This window comes from Bidens hawaiensis, unplaced genomic scaffold (genome assembly GCF_021521415.1).
Source record: "Bidens hawaiensis isolate Kalapana, Puna unplaced genomic scaffold, B.hawaiensis_p1.1 tig00003378_1, whole genome shotgun sequence".
Classification (NCBI taxonomy): Eukaryota; Viridiplantae; Streptophyta; class Magnoliopsida; order Asterales; family Asteraceae; genus Bidens; species Bidens hawaiensis.
Window position 1 is genome coordinate 1,851,246 of NW_027491188.1, and position 17,887 is coordinate 1,869,132.

Sequence of the window (17,887 nt, forward strand, 5' to 3'; positions counted from 1 at the left end):
TGCGCATATTACTACAGAACAGGTTATTGAAGACATTATTCTTCTCTAACTAATCTCGACTATTTTTTATGCATTTATATGTACTGACTATTCTTCTATTTTGCAGAACGGATGGCCATGAAATTCGAAAAGAGGCATAATATATGTGCTCGGTTGGAGGTAGACAATGACAATAGGGAATTGGAACTCATAATCAACTTCCTACACAACTCCAACTTGAGGTTTGCCTTGACCGAGAGCCCAACCATCTACAGGAATCACATCTCTGATTTTTGGAACTCTGTAACTTATGTTGATGACATTAATGGGAGAAGAATAGAGGCCTCTTTCCTGAATCATGACATTGAAGTCACTGAAGCTACAATCAGAGAGGCACTGCACTTAAATGACAATCATGAAGTACAGCCATCATATTCTGTCCCAAGGTTGATAAGAATATTTCAAGAAACTATGGGATATCAAGGAGTTGTAAAGGAAGGACAATTCCAGAAGGGTAGTTTTCCCTTAATCTACCGATTTCGAATACATCATGTGATTCAGTCCTTATCTCCAAGGAAAGGGACTTGGACTCTTGTAAGCAAAGAATTGGCAACTATGACAGTGGCCATTCTGTATCAACAACCATTCAACTTTTCACGGTTTATCTTCAATGGTCTGGTCTCAAATGCTGAGAAGGGAGTGGATCAGCGATTTTTAATGTATCCAAGATTTCTCCAAATTCTCATTAATTGATCTATGAAAAATCTTCAACTAACAAGAGAAGTACTCAGACTTCAAGACCCTGATATCTGTCAAAGATTGAAGGATGCACGGAATAAATTCACTGATAATGCTGACTGGGATATCCTCCCATGGTTACTTGTTCCGGAATTAGGAGCCATTGATGTACCTCATACTCCTGGAAATAGTGAAGAGGATGATGATGAGAGTGAAAATGATGATGATTATGATCAAGGAAATAATTGTGATGGTGCTGGTAATGAGCTTGTTAATGAACCAATTGCCCATGAGGCCGAGGTGTTGAGGATGTAGGTCATGATGCTGCGATGGGGAAGTTGTTAATGATCCCATAGGGAATGAATTGGTCACATTACTGGTGCAGAATCTGATGTTCACATGGAAAATCAAAGTGGTAATACAGGACCATAGATGGAGGTTACTAATCCAGTTGAGGAACCAGTTCTAGATCCTAGTCATATGGCAACTGAGCAGATGGATGACGATGATTTCATAGCCAATGTGGTATCTAATGTGACTGAAACCATACAGAGGATCACCCCACCAGATTCACCAAGCCCTGCTGTTAACAATGATGACACTAACTCCAATGACTCTCAACCTGCTAATGCTGATATTCCCTCATCTCCGGCCACAACGGAACCACTAAACTCAGAGCCAGAGCCAATCTATGAGACACACATTCCAACTCCACCCACATCTCCTCTCCAAGAACCAATCATCACATCACCACCAGCCGAGCCTACCCATGACATACCCATCTCAACACCACCAACCTCACCTCCACAAAAGACTATATCAAATGAAACCATTCAAACTTCCCATCCCATCCCTAATGAACCAGAACCCTACAAACTACCTTCACCTGAAACCTCCTCACTGGAACCTTTTTCTAAACCAACTACAAAGCCCTCTCAAGAAACACCACCATCTAGTCCAAATATCTATGACATTATTTCTGAAAATGCTGCTTTGGAATTTGAAAACATCATGTTAAAGAAGAAAAATGTTGTCCTGGAGATCAGAAATAAAGCACTTGAAACTGCACTACAACAAGCCTTAATTAAAATTCAAACCCTGGAGCATTCTGAGGTTGAGAAGACCTCAGATGCACCAAAATAGGGGGAGAATAGTGAAGATGCAGAGGGCCTGAAAATAATTCAAGATTTATATGCCAGTTCAGATGAGGAAACTACAGAAGCTGGAACCTTTGATGCTCTAAAGAGAATAAATGAAGAGTATAAGGGAGATGATAGAGCTGAGGCGGAGTCAGGAGAGAAAGAGAATGAGACTTGTGAAGAGACCCCTGATCAAATTTTCATAAGAAAACTAAAAGGCAAGGGGTGGCTCTAACTGATGCTGATCTTCATCCAAAAGCCACTTATAAAGAAACATCTGGCGATGAAATTTTGGAAAAAGATTATATAGTGGATCTGGATATAATAGAAGTTGAGTCCGTAAATACAGCTATGAAACTCATGAATGAAGAACTGGCTGCAATGGCTAAAGACCAATAAGAGGAGGAGATTGAGCAAGAAGTGCTTATAGCACTCATTGAAATGAAGAAGAAACAAGAAGATGAAGAGAGATTGAGAAAGGAGGCTGATGATGCAATAAGGGCTGCGTTGGAGTCTTTAAAAGAAACACAAAATGATGAACAAAATCAACTACACAGACTGACAATGAACCTGAGCCCATTCAATATGAACCTAAACTTGAAGAACCTGAAACTGAACAATCTAAAGGACAAGAGCTTGGTTTGGGTCTAGTAAATCCAGTAGCAAGTGAGGAAGAAACAATTGAAATATCTGCTAGTTCAATAGTAAAAATGGTTATAATGAAAACACTTACAGATATTCTGAATAAACTAGAAGGACATGATCCTGAAATTGTATCAGCTGCACAAAAGGCACAAAAAGACTATCAATCTTAGTAGTGGTTCAGAACCAAGAGTTGAAGAGGTGATTGAGACCACTAAGCCAATAATTCAAGAAATTGTTGAAAATGACCATCAAATCAAAGGACATACAATAGAAGAAATTATTGATGATGTGCAGGGGACTGTAAATGAAGAACCTATCACCACTGAGCCAATAATTCAAGAAGTTGTTGATGATGAACAAGCTGTCAATGAGCAAGAGACAGAGGCTGTAGGGGGCATGAAAAGGAAAGAAATATCAGAGTTAGAAGTTCCCAAGCCTAAGAGACAAAAATCGGTGAAGGTTAAGGTTTACAAGAGAAGGAAAACTAAATCTATAGAGGATGAAGGAACACAAATGATTCATGAAGAAGAACCAATAATAGGAGCACTTCACAATCTTGATGATTCCATTGAAGTAGAAGAAAAGGAAGATAAAACAAAGAAATATGATAAAGAGGATGAATACAAAGCCTATCTGTTAAGCCTTGAATACGATGAGAGGTATATTGAAAGAATGTCAAAAGAAAATATTCAACAAGAGGCTGAAGGATGGAGGAACAGGGAATCAAAGAGAGAATTTTTTATAAAGGCAGGACACAAGCCTGCATTTCTGAATCTCCAATCATTTGATTCTTTCGAGAAGATCTATAAGAATGCTTTGGTAGATGACGTTGCAAATTATGTTGAGAAAATGAGCAAGACCAGGAAGAAAGAGAAGGTAGAGAATGTATTGAAAGAATCTGACAGTAGCAAAAGAATGATTGAAAAGAAAGCCAGTGATGAAACAAAATATGAAGTATTGAAGGCAAAACATAAAGACATAAAGTTTCTTCAATTACATGGCTACAGCTACGAGTCCTTGATAAATCTTTCCTTTGAAGAGCTGAAAAAAATACAATTAGTAAAAGATTCACACAAGGATCAGAAAAGCCAGGAAGATTATGTAAGAGAAAGGGAGTTGAGGATGAGATTGGAGAAGGAGAGAGAGGAAGCTGAAAGGAAAGAAGCTGAAGCAAGGGAGTGGTTCAAAGATCCCCAAAGAGTGCAAACTTTGAAGGACTTGTTGATGAACAAGGGCATGACATTGCCAATTTGATAAGATGCCTCATGCTCAGCTTCTTGACATTTACCACAAAGAGCAGAGATTGTACATGGAAACTCAAAGAAAATTACAAGAAGATAGGAGGAGAATGGAAGAGGAAGTACGAGCTGAGAGGATGAGTGCTCTGCACAAGAAAGGTGCTAATATGGGAAGATTATTGGTGCAATCTAATGAGACGATCAAAAGATGGTTTGAATAATCGGAGATTGAAGAGGCAAAGAAGAATAAAGTAGTCAGTACAAGCAGAACACCCATAAGGTCAGAGATTGTGAGGCCTGAACCACCAAGAAACATGAATTTGCCCACAAATCTCTACTTTGACAAACGATCCAAGGCCTTAAGGGTGATCACTGAAGATAATGAAGATACTCTAATTATCTTTAGAGATGATTTGAGGAATTTTTCAGTATAACAGTTGAAGAAAATGGCTGAACTAGACCTATATGACAATCAAGACCGAAGCCAACCAGTAGGACAACAAAGAAAAGACCTCTCTAAATTCATTAAAGAACAATCTGAGAAGGGGTTTCCATTTCTAAAACAAAAGAAAAGAGAAATACACAGCCAAGTAGAGAGAGAGAGAAGACGAAAGATAATCAATGAAGTTCACACACTAGAACTCTCTCTGTTTGATTCGAAGAAGAGGAATACTCAACAGGCAAGCAGCTCAAGTGGTAAAAGAAAAACTTTGAGGGAGTGCTTAGCCATGAAAAGGGAAATGCTTGAGCCTAACTCTGCTATGCAACAAAACGGAAGGATAGCTAATCTCACATACAATAGACATAATGACTCAATATCCTTGAGAAATGCTTCGGGATGAACAATTGCAGTGGTATTGTATGATGAAGAGCTACAATTTATACATACCCAAGACCTCCAAGACATAATAGATGCTAATTTTCCTATTGACTCTCAAGATGCAGTGGAATTTGACATGCTCAAACAAAAGGCTGCTCTTGTCAAACTCAAGAATGAAAAGGCTATTGAAAGGAGCCATAGAAGAAGATAATCGGATGGAGCTTAATGACGATCGTTTTATTTCCGTTTTTGTCTTTGTATTTTGTTTTGTAGCTTATAATATACTTGTAAACATTTGATATGTAATGCCCTAAAGGCAGAATTCCTTTATGTAATGAAATGATATTTATGCCTAAATTGATTATCTTTGGTAGGCTGATACATGTGTAACTGTATGCAGGTGTGTTTTGGTGCATCTGAGCTTCTTCCAATCTAGGGGGATTGTTGAGTCGGATATTTGCTAAAGAAGATTGGAATCTTCTCAACCTCCTCTGGAAATCGGCTATGTATGGACTTCGAGCAAGCTTGGGCTACCGAGCATGATTTACTACCTCGAGCATGGTCTTCAGAACCATTTGTGGTTGATTCTTCTAAGTGTTAAGGCTTCGAGCAAGCTATACTTCAACGAGCAAGAGTGTTCTTCTATCGAGTATGGATTGCCAATCGAGCAAACAACTTGATCATTCAAGTTTTAACCAAGTGATTCCGAGCGCAGGATGTCCGAGCACATGGTGACGAGCATGGATGCAATAAGATGTCAATGTTCCAAGCAAGGACTTCGAGCATAGTTCAGTCCCACGAGCAAGATTTACATCCCAGCATGTTAAAGACTGTTCAATAAGTCTCAAGACAGGATTGAAGACATCAAGAAGAATGGGATTGCTCGACGGACTAGTTCGAGCAAAGCAAGGATTAGTCAAGAGGAATGAAGCTTGCTAGAGGAGAATATTTTCTGTGAAAATATTCTAAGTAAAGTATGCTCGAGGATACTCATCAAGCATACCTTGTATACTGAGTCTGCTCGAGCAAGATACGCATCGTGCTCAAAGACTCTTACACTTGTATTTTTATTTGTCTTTCATTATGTAATGATTAGGTATTCTAGAAGAAATGTCAGGGTCTATAAATAGGGTCCTAGGTTTCCATTTAGGGCAACGCTGGCACGCACGGAATACGAGAAACATTTCAAAGAATATTCATTTTGTTTCCTCGTACCGCCGCCACCGCCTTCATGAAACCCTAGACATTCCATTTACTGTTTCATTGAATGATGTATTTAATACAGTAAATCTTTGTCTTTGAATCTGTTCTCACTGATTATTATTTGTTGTTTCGTTTGTCTTTGTATCACACCTTCGCTCCCATCCATTGAATATCTTGATTCCGCTAGGATATTCAATAGGCCTTTGGGTATTGGATCTGTGTGATCTTGTCGACCTACCTAAGGATGCACCTAATCCCCGGTCCTGACATTGCATCTTCCGGAATTGCATCATTATTGTTGCCTTCTGGACGAACTGCTAATTCTCGATTCAAGATACCCCTCGATTTGACAGACGAGTCTACGTGCGATATCAAAAAAAACTCCCACCTAACCCAATTGATAACTGAAACTGTCCTTTTTATTTGGGACGACGCCCCAATGAGCGATCGTAGATGCTTTGAGTCGTTGAGTAAATCACTTCAAGACATTCTTGACAAACCGTGCCTACCTTTTGGTGGGAAGTCTATGTTGCTAGGAGGAGACTTCAGACAAACATTGCCAATTGTTCGTAAGGGTTCAAGATCATCTAAAATTGCCTCTTTATTACCAAACTCATATCTATGGTGACGTTTCAAGATATATGAACTTACCCAAAACATGAGGCTACAAAGGCCCAACATGAACCAGTCAGAAGCATCCTTCATCACCCAGTTCTCATCATGGCTCATATATTTAGGCGACGGAAAACAAGGCATACCACATAAGGATGACCCTCAAAATACAAAGAAAATAAAATTTTCAGCTGAACACGTCATTTAATACTCAGAAACAGCATTGTCTGAACTGATACACTTCATATATGATGCAGAAACCTGAAACCTTAGAAAATCCTTCAGCGACAACACTTTTCAAAAAGGCAATTGTCTGTCCCAAAAATGAAACTACACTACATATAAGCAATTGCATACTAACCATCTGTCCGGGAAGAAGCAAGACATACAGTAGCATAGACTCTATTACTCCACATCTGGGTGATAACTGCGACACAGAGATGCTATATCCAGATGAATACCTCAACTTACTGAACTTTAATGGCCTTCCACCACATCACCTAGAACTCAAGCTCCATGCACCAGTCATTCTTCTAAGAAACCTTAATCCAAATGCCGGCCTGTGCAATGGCACAAGACTAATCATTACGCAATTGTTGGAAAGAATTATCGAAGCTGAGATAATGACTGGAACAATGATCGGTCGCCGATTATATATACCACGAATAAGCCTTACCTATACTGACAAAGAGCTACCTTTCGTTTTCAAAAGAAAAGAATTCCCAATTAGAGTATGTTATGCCATGACAATAAACAAAAGCCAAGGGCAATCATTAGATAAAATAGGTGTCGATCTGCCCGAACCTGTTTTCAGCCACGGTCAATTGTATGTTGCAATGTCTAGAGCTACCAAAGGTGTTAATCATTCCAAACGAAGACGATGAACCATCTGCCACAAGAAACGTAGTTTACTCGGATTTTTTGCATCACATCATACATGAATAAATTAAAACATATTATTATACACATAATACTTATACTTTACACCTTCTTTGCATCCATACATATCAGTATCATAGTTACCTACTAATTGAAATAGAAACAATTATAGGCAACAATGGTACATGTGCATTACATAACAATACTGCATTATCTTCACTAAAAGGTTTGTCCTTAAGATTTTATATTATGCATGTAATCACCATTTGATACAATACTAATCCTCTAACTTTCAATTGCAAATTGCAGGTCTACATAAACTTTAATGATGCATATCTCTGAAATCCAAGAATATGAAAACCCATCACCAATAGAGGCGCGCGTTCTTAAAAAATGGGTCCGGCCTTCCAACAAGCCTTCCAACAAACCAGAGCTTTGTACGTTCGTCGATGAATATGTAAGTCCCAACCCCCTAATAGCAACATATTATAACACAAATGTCAACTAATACAATACCTAATAATAGGGAGATGCTATAGAAGCAATAGTGTCTATGAATCACAAAAGCCATTTTGACTCACTTATTGCCATCCAATCATGTTACATAATTGAAAACTACATCATCTTAAAAAATAGGTCATATATGCCGGTTGTAGCTCATGATGCATCCCTACGACTCGGAATGAAAGCAACCTTTGTTCCGTCCACCAACAACCGAATCCCAAATCACTACTTTGACTTTGCTACCTTCAACGAACTCATGCCAAGAACAAAGGGCGAAAACATCTGAGCATCTAACATTTCAAGTTTTTACTATTTAATCACAAATTCATGTTTAGGTGATTACATTAATGCCAACATTTTTAATCTTTAATTTCAAAGATTATAGGACGGCCAACAATTTCAACATCAAATATAAAATGGAAAAACGTGTGTTATCTTATTTTATTTTATATTAAGAGAGATTCGTTATAATGAAAAGATAATTTTTAATTCAGCCAACAATGTGACATCCTCAAAATTTGTCACAAATTCTTACGCAAAATACTAATCCAATATGTTACACTTACAGATTACATTGGACATGCTATCTCTGAGAACTATAAACCAGTTAAATTAACGAATCTTAGAATGATTACCATTGTAGACGAAGAGATGATACTAAGGTTAGTTACCTACCTACCTTATGATGTTCTAAATGGTTTAGCAATCTGACACTTATCATTGATGTTATATCTGTATAATATACTACCGATGTAACTCATCTATTGTTCTATGATCATCGCAGCAATGCAACACTAGAATTCACCTTCTGGTCAAACCACAAGATCAAAGCTCCAGAAAGAATCAAGCCAGGAAGCATTCTTGCAATCAGTTCTGCATTGGTTACAGGATACATGGGTAAACACGTATTAACAAGATCAAAATTTACACCATCTATTTTCTTATTTAACTAAAGAAACAATTACTGTCATAGATCACCCACAACTGGAGACATCCTTCGAACAACAATCATTGTAGATCCAACAGATCCGAAGCATCATGTAAACAGGTACACATAGCCTAACACAATATCCACTTAAAACTAATAAAATATATCCGTGAAACTAACAACCAACAAAACAATTTAGAAGAAAAATATGATTTACGGATGAAAAAACATTACCGGATACTAAAACCAAAATGACTCCCTTCGGTCCATATTTGTTACCAACTATCTGATATTTTAGAATCAATATGATACTAGCATCGATACAGTTCAGTACCTAAACCATACTGGTACCGAACCAAGTATTTTCGATAGGTGTACCAAGTTTTTAGGATACTCGGAATTACGAAATCCGGAATTCATACCGGTCGATACCAGCATATAAAAATATATACAAACACATATCTTACATCACGCTAACAAGCAAAATAATACGTGTAACAGGCTGAATCAGCTAATGTTACCAACAAACGACCAACTACTGTCAATTGCAGAGATTCTTACAAAGAACCCCCATCAAAAACCGGCAAGTAACCATTTACTGAATAATGCATAAACCCAACACTAACATACAAAAAAGAAATTGCAGAATAATCACAGGTGCAACGCACGCATAAAGGACATAACAAATGACACAAAGTGGTTCTATGTCATATGCCCCGAATGCCAGAGCCATAGGCATCCACAAAGGAACAATCCACACGAATTTTCATGTGAGGACCATGACACCAACAAGACTCCAAAATTCATGTAAGCCACCATCAATTGTATTGACAAAATAGGACAACACTTTGCTGCTTATCGAATGTAAACCTTATATTTTACAACCGAGCAGGTATTGTCTCAATGCTATCATAACTGACGACGCATCTGATGCACCAGCAGTTTTCTTCGACGACGCAATGACAACTCTCCTTGGAATACCATGCAATGAACTAATCAAAACCTACGGGTACAATGACCAAAAAAATCCACCACCACCCGTTTTCACCACCATTGGAAAAACAAGAGAAATGATGGTAGCAATCAAAACCGACCGCACATGAGCAATCAACAGTCTAAAAGAATCACAAATCACTCCAGCGATGGAAATAACGCAAGTTGCACTCCCCCTTGACCCAGCAACACCAATTGGAAACTCTCAAGCAAAAATGCCTATGCATGAACAATCAAGTAACACACAACAAACAAACAACTCTAATAAAACACACTCTAAAACAAGCATCTATCCAATTACAGGAGCCAAAGAACACACCAAGAAAAAAAGGCTATAAATCAATCTAGATGTAACCCTTTTTGACCATGGGTTGAGGAAGAAAACTCGCTTTTGGTAAATACAAACAACGAACTCAACCACGAAATAAACGAAGTAGCAGATGGAAGGATGTCTAACTACTAACTTTTGAATGGCATCCAATGTGGAAAACCATGGATAACTATGTATGTAAAAGTCACTTTGTATTTTGAACTAAACCATGGTAGACAAGTATGTATGAACAAAACCACCACTACTTTCTCTATGATACGTGTATCCTAAAACATATTACCACTACAATGTCACCTACTTGGCCTGCAGCAACACACGGGTACGAGTACTTGTTATTATAAAATGGTATAAATTAACCTTCTTACTGACAAATTCAAACTATATTCTTAATTTCTGGGCATAAATAATGAACAGATGATAGACAAATTATAACACACAAAACACACAATAATATGGCATGGAAAAAGTATACTAATAACTGAAACTGTGAAAGTGTCATTAGTTTAAGTAGATCTTCAAAACATTACAAAATTTAATTTTGGTAACAAAAACAACTATATAATATATATTATCCAGTTATCTTAATCAAAACTTTTGAGTTCAGTGCTGGTAATCTCAGAAATCTGAACCATAAATGCAATGATCAAATTCCAGAATCTGAACCAAAAACAACCATAATAGCGGTGGTCACACGATGGGCTACCGAGGGTTGGACGGTGGCCGTTGGTGGTGTGGCGGTGGGTGATGATGATGGGGGTTGGTGGTAGATACTTTGAAGAAGAAAGAAAGAGTGAGTGAAAGAGGGAGAGAGAAACTGTACATCTTATACACATATATTTGTATTATTATTACTATAATTACTATTGTTATTATTATATTTCGTTTGGTTTATATATTAAAATGCTTTTTTAAAATACATAAGTGAAATGACTAATTTGCTCGTATGCGCAAGGCACATGACCTGACTTAACGAGAAAAATTAACTGGGTTAGGGCCAAAGGACAAACGTTGTTGGATTTATAAACGTAAAGAATACAGATCAATTTTGAAGATAAAGGATCACGAGTGAAATTTGGGATAAAATTAAAGGACAATATCTGTATTTTGTCTAAATATTTGTTTGATTAAGTGTCTGTGTTATTTTAAAGTTAAATGAACGAACACGAGCATGCCGTTAATCATGTTCATTCGATTCGTTTATAGGCTTTCACGATTCACATTGATGAATACACCGATCTCAATCTCTAGGCCCTGCCGATTTTATTTATGTTCGTTTGTGTTCGTGAACCGTTCGTGAACACATTAATTTCCTTAATGAACGAACACGAACATAAAATCTCCATCGTAACCTCCATCTTTATTTTTTTTATCAATGTAGGCCGGAACCCTAGAAGCGGTGATGGTGGTGAAAGATCTACAAAGACAAATGGGGGTTTAGAATCGAACCCAACATGGCGATGGTGGTCTAGCTATGATGTTGTTCCGGTAACTAGTCATGTGACTCCTTAACAAACTTGCAATTGTTAATATACAAATTGTTCAATTAGTTTCTTATCTGAAGGATGCTGCATGCAGAATGAGTTTTGGTTAATTTGCAAGGTCTAGATGTTGTCTGGTTATCACTTTCAGTTATGAGGTTGGAACTTTCTCTACGGTTTATGGCTATGATGATGCTCCAGCGTGGCAAAAATATGTTGCAGCCTTGTATTGGACCTGAGCCTCGGTTAACAACCTCACGTCAATTTTCTAAGTATGGCCCAATATTATAATATTACAACTGGTCTAACTTTGTGCATTACGAGTTTTAACTTGGGCTTCTAATGTTTGTACACTGCTATCTGTTGTGCTTATCTTGCTTATTTTTTTAAAAGTGGTAATTGTATGTATACATTTCTGATTGCTTTTGATGGAGAAAATGGCAATGTTCGTTGATGAATCTGTCATTTATGATTTATACTTGCGACTCTGAATGCCTTGTGATAAAAGAATTTGTCGTGAGAAAAAAAAAAAAAAAAAAAAACCAGGTGTGAAGTAAGCTCAATAGTCGACACCGACACAATCAAAGTGACAGGCATGATGTCTATTTGGAATGGCACGTGGACTTAGCATGTGGAGGAAAGTAGCAACTCGTTCTCCACGTCACATTGCGGTGACGCAAACTTAGTTGGATAAATGATTTCTTTAGATATTAAAAGATTTTTTTTAAATAGAAACGAATCTAAATAAAAGAGAAGATTAAGTTCAGCCATCTTAAAGCAATAACGAAAGACTTGTTGTCTTTCGTCGAAATTAAATACTTTAATAATATTTCTAACATTTTAATACAAGTTTTAAATTGTGTAAATAGTAACTAATAGTTTGACCATTTAGTCCCACGGCATGGAGAATGATGGGTGGAGTTTTGGGGTCATTAAGGTCAAATGCTTGATCACGACACTAGGGGCTTTTATTATAAATTGTGTGATTTTTTTTCTAGAATTAGCTGCACGATCGTGGTCAATGAAATAATATACGAATTCCCACTATAAGATGTGCCGGTGTATACTCCTTCGTTGTGGTAGTACGAATTCTGTCGATCAACTTCATCGTTACAAAAAGAAAGTAAGTTTTAATGTTTTGATATCACTTAAGCTATAAATTGAATTTATTAACGCACAATTTTAATAAACAAAACATTCACACCCAATTTTGGTCTAAATTGACTAACTTAATAGAAAAAATTATAAAGTTTATTTTGTTATTTTTTTAAACGACTTTCTTTTCTATGTTTAGATCACCGCACTCTCTAAATTAGAGAGCTCCATTGTCCCACTCTAGCCAGATTTTTTTATCTTCAGAGTTTGGCTTGGGCGTTCCCCTGGAAAATCATACCGCGACTGCCATTTAAAAGTCGTCGTGCCGCCACAAAAGCAAAACTCTCTAGCGTAAAACACGGTGGGACGAAAACCCGGGTGGGTTCGGGATCCAAACAGACAACCTCGCAAGGCCTAACTCAAATCCTTCGTTATTAATATTCAACTAAAGTGACACAAGTGAGGATCGAACTTGAGTCTCCACTGAAAAACCCAAGCCTTAGGGACGGACTTAGTTTATCCCTCAACTTCGTCTGTAGTGCAACTTTTTATATGTTTTGGTCGGTTTCCGTACTTTGCTACCCCTGAAAAAATATAACGTTACCCCCTATTATTTAAGACCCAATCAAATTAAAAGCCGAAACCAATTAAAGCCAACCAAATTTAAGTCCAAACCAAATAAAACCACTGTTTGTTGTTCATTGATGCTTGGACGCTTGGTTTAGGCCAATCAATAACGTTCAATAAAAAAAAGTTTCATTCAACCGCTGCTTCCACCCCACGTTGCCCGACCCCCTACTGCCCTCCTCCGGTTAATGGGCCTCCATGTTGCAGCCGAGTAGCCGACGGTCGGCGCTCCTTCTGTCCTTCCACTGTTTGAATTCTACTTGTTCAATTTAGGTATTCTTCTACTTTTATTTGAAATTTTAATTGTTTATTTGTTTCTATAAATTGTTAATTTGGAACTGTTTATGGGCAATTAAATGATTTTTTTTTTTTTTTTTTAAATAGTGAACATCTTTTAACTTTTGTTGCCTATAAGACTTGAACCCAAAATCCCCCTCCCAAACCCCATTGGTAGCAATTGCATGATTTGTCTTTGCTAATGGACCACCACCCAATTTGTGACAATTGAATGATTGATTTTGGTTTGTTGGATATTTGGGTTTATGCGTAAATTGAAATTAGCTATGGGTTTATGATTTATATTTTGTCTCTTCTAGATTTAGAAAACTTGAAAGATGAAACGGCAGTCTTGTTAGCAATCTTTTTAAACGAAAATTCCAAGAAAATTAATGATTATATTAGTGCAACACAAAGTTCAAAAGAAAAAAAACTATTGGGTGAGAATACGGTAAAAAAATTTCCGATATTGTATTAAATGCGGTAAAAAAATTCGTTTGCATATTGTATGAAATACGGTAAAAAAAAGTATTTTTAAACGTTATCATTTGTATAGATCCATCACTACCAAGCCTTTCTACCACTAGACCGCAAATGATAAACTTTTTATCACTTCCGGATGGTTTTAAAGGATGTAATCACTAAATAAATAATTTAAGTTTCTCTCAAATCTCTACAACGCCGAAACCATCGATTCCACATACAAGACTACTACACTAGTGAGCATACCATCCCATACCAGTTTTTGCCTTTCCAAAACTCAATTACCTCAAAACATTTTCGTACATCTATTTTCCACATCTAACCTCATTATTTTTACATCATTAGTTTATATTTAATGTAACTAACTAGTATATTTTGCTCGGTGCGTTGTATCTGGCAGGTTGGTAAAACCCGAGAGTTGTTGATTCCGGGGCGTTAAGAAGGCGAGTCTATGCAAATTTGGTCGATTTCTGTCATGTTTTTTACGTAACCAGAACTAAGTCAAAAATACAAACACAAAATTGGCATTTGGTCGGTTTTTTGTTAGTTTGTTACAGTACTGGAACTAAAACAAAGTCCAGTGAGTCTATGCGAGTTCAATCAGTATCTGCCACGTTCAATACGGCACCGAAATTAAAACAAAACAAAGTTAATATGTGTTACGATATCGTAACTAATAACAAAAGTGACCTAATGGAGGGCCGCCACTTTCCCTAATCTTATTTTTGTTGCACCAAAGTTTTATTGTATACTTATAACAATAATAGTGCTAAAATATAAACAAATAAAATATTTTGAACATCGGTAAAACCGAGTATTGGTAAAGCCTGGGCTTGCAGCGGTAAGTCGGTAAAACCCAAACATTGTTGGTCCCGGGTGTCATAGCAGTAGTCGACACGAAATTCTTTGGTTTCAGTTACGCTCATTACGGTACCGTATAAACAACGTTGGTAAAACCTAAGTGTCAAAACCCAAAATATAAATTTGTCGATTTAAAATATAGAAAGATTAACATATAAAATATTTGAAAAACGGTATTTATTCGATTAATAAAACCCGGACGTTGGCAAAACCCGAGCATTGTCTGTCTCAGGTGTTGCAATGATCAATGGGCATACCCCAAACGCTGTCGGTTCTGAGCGTTGAAGCAGTGAATTAACGCAAATTCAGTGATTTCGATTATCTTAGATAACGCCCAAAAGTAAAACATATAACTAAAAAAACAATAAAAAACAAAATATTAATGTGGCCCAATTGTTAGCCAACACGTGGCCCAATAGATGCCTTTGCGGCATCAACAATCTTAATTGTTATATAGTAATGATATATTCTTTTTATTTAAGAATATTTTAAACATACAAATAAAACAAAAGTAACTTAAGTAATAAAATGATGGCTACTTTTAACCTATGCAGTCGATATCGTCGATATATCAGTGATATATCGGTTATCGGTCTCTTAGTGATATATAAGTCAGAATATCGGTACCGATAATATCAACAATATTGACCGATATTTGACTAATATTTGACCGATATTCCTGATATAAGTGTTCTAAGTCTTAATTATCAACTTTAGTGTTCAATGTTGTTGTTTTAAATCTTAATAAATTCTTACTTGCTACAATTGTTAGTGTTTTGCAATTTGCAAAAGATTAATTTGTTAATGGTAAGAGTCTATACTAAATTATTAGTGTTAAATTGCTATATATATGAATTTTACATTATATTTAAATTACCGATATTCCACCAATATTTCACTCCGTTAACCGATATCTTAGATATCGGTCCTTGACCGATATCCGATATTTTTCCGTATTAACTGCTTAGCTTTTAACAGCTATATTTTATAACAATTGTTTTATAACGGCTTTCTTAACAAAAAGATAACTAAAATTAGATTAACTTGTGTTAACATTTACGGAATACTAATGAAGCGAGATTTCATCGTCAACAAAGATCATTTTAAAGATTAGTATGTATTTTTAACTATTTATAGTGGGATTTTCATTTAACCGTAGTTAAGTTAAATTCTCATAATATTCATTTTCCTTTTAAGATATATAAATTGTGGGTTTCTTAATTTTAAAAATAGCTATATAAATGGTATCATAAAACTTAAAATATATTATACAATTATTTTTATAATTATGTTAAAGAGTCCTAGAAAAGTCAAAACATTCAAATACTTTCTTGATTTCAAAAGAAGATCCTAGAACCTCCTCGCTTCCTCTTCCCACTTCCCGTTCCTTCCTGAAGCCACTTCTTATTTTCCATTCCACTATAAATCCACCATCAACAATCTCATTCCATCATCTTGTAATCAATCTCAAAAAATCAATTCCAATTTGCATTTTTTTTAACAGATCAATAACCAAAAATGGACATCAGTTTGATGGGCTTCGACTCCCCACTCCTCCGCAACCTCCACCACATCCTCGAAGCCACCACCGCCAAGTCTAACAACTCCGGGCCTACCCGCGCTTACGTCCGCGACGCAAGAGCCATGGCGGCAACCCCAGCGGACGTGAAGGAGTACCCGAAGTCGTACGTGTTCATCGTGGACATGCCGGGGCTAAAGAGCGGAGATATCAAGGTGCAGGTGGAAGAGGAGAACGTGTTGGTGATAAGCGGAGATAGGGAGCATGAGCAGGAGGATGAGGAGGGAGTCAAATATGTCAGGATGGAGAGGAGGATCGGCAAGTTCATGAGAAAGTTCTCTTTGCCTGAAAATGCGAATACGGATAAGATATCCGCGGTTTGTCAGGACGGTGTGCTGACGGTGACCGTGGAGAAGCTGCCGCCGCCTGAGCCGAAGAAGCCCAAGACGATCCAGGTGCAGGTTGCTTGAAGAAAAAAATATGAATGGCCATATGAATAATTGAGTGTTATGAGTAATGAGTGAGCGTATGTAATGTAAGGTGATCTTTGGTTTTGTTGTTTTGCGCTGTTTGATATCATAATCAAATCTGATTTCTGGATATTTGGGGTTAGACTTTAAATCCATGGTTTTGATTTGAACGGTATATGAACATGTTTATGGCAACTTTTATTAAAACATGAAACATTAACAATATGATAATGATAATGGGTTGCCCGTGATCCGAACCCCAAACTATAGTCGGATGGAGTAGATAATTTCTTGAACAAATCAATGTACATAATTATCAGTGAACAATTTATATTGAGAATTGGGAAATTACACCACAAGAAATTACACCAGTGAAGCCATAAAAGATAAGGAGTTATTAAAGTCCTAAAAAATTAGGAGAAAATAATAATAATAAAAAAAATAACTTATTTTCTTAAGCATAAGTTGTTCTTATAAATCAATCATTCAAAACAATAAGTTAAAAAGAGATCTATGAATATTAGGATCCTTCATTTAGCAAGACTATCCGATTCCGATAAGAACATTCCAGTCAGCCCCGGCTCAAGAGGACCATAATTATTAAATTTAAAATTTAGAATTTAAAATTTGGAGTTTATATATATATTATATTTTTGTTTTAACCCAAAAACATAATTATTAAATTTAAAATTTAGAATTTAAAATTTAGAGTTTATATATATATTATATTTTTGTTTTAACCCAAAAACATACCAGATGACCTTTGTGTTAGGCTATGAAATCAAATATCATGGGTTCAATTTCTACAATTAGCGTTCTCTTTTATATAGAAAAAACTTTTATTTCTGTTCTACGTAAGTAATTATAAAAAACTTTAATTTCTGTTCTACGTAAGTAATTTTAGTAAGATGCTTATTATTATTTGTTTGTAGTGCGCTTTAAAGGCAACCTTATTGGTAACTATCAAATTATCTATTACATAACTGAGAACGCGATTTTAGAGGCTCGTTTTTTACTCGTCCCAAACTCCAAAATTTTAAGAGGTTGTCGGGGACGGACTTGATTCCAG

At 36.5% G+C, this 17,887-nt stretch overlaps 1 pseudogene; it reads left to right on the top strand.

The window, feature by feature from the left end:
• Nucleotides 1–16,334: 16,334 nt before the first annotated feature.
• On the top strand, nucleotides 16,335–16,829 carry LOC143623318 (17.9 kDa class II heat shock protein pseudogene; annotated as a pseudogene).
• The last annotated feature ends 1,058 nt before the right edge of the window (nucleotides 16,830–17,887 follow it).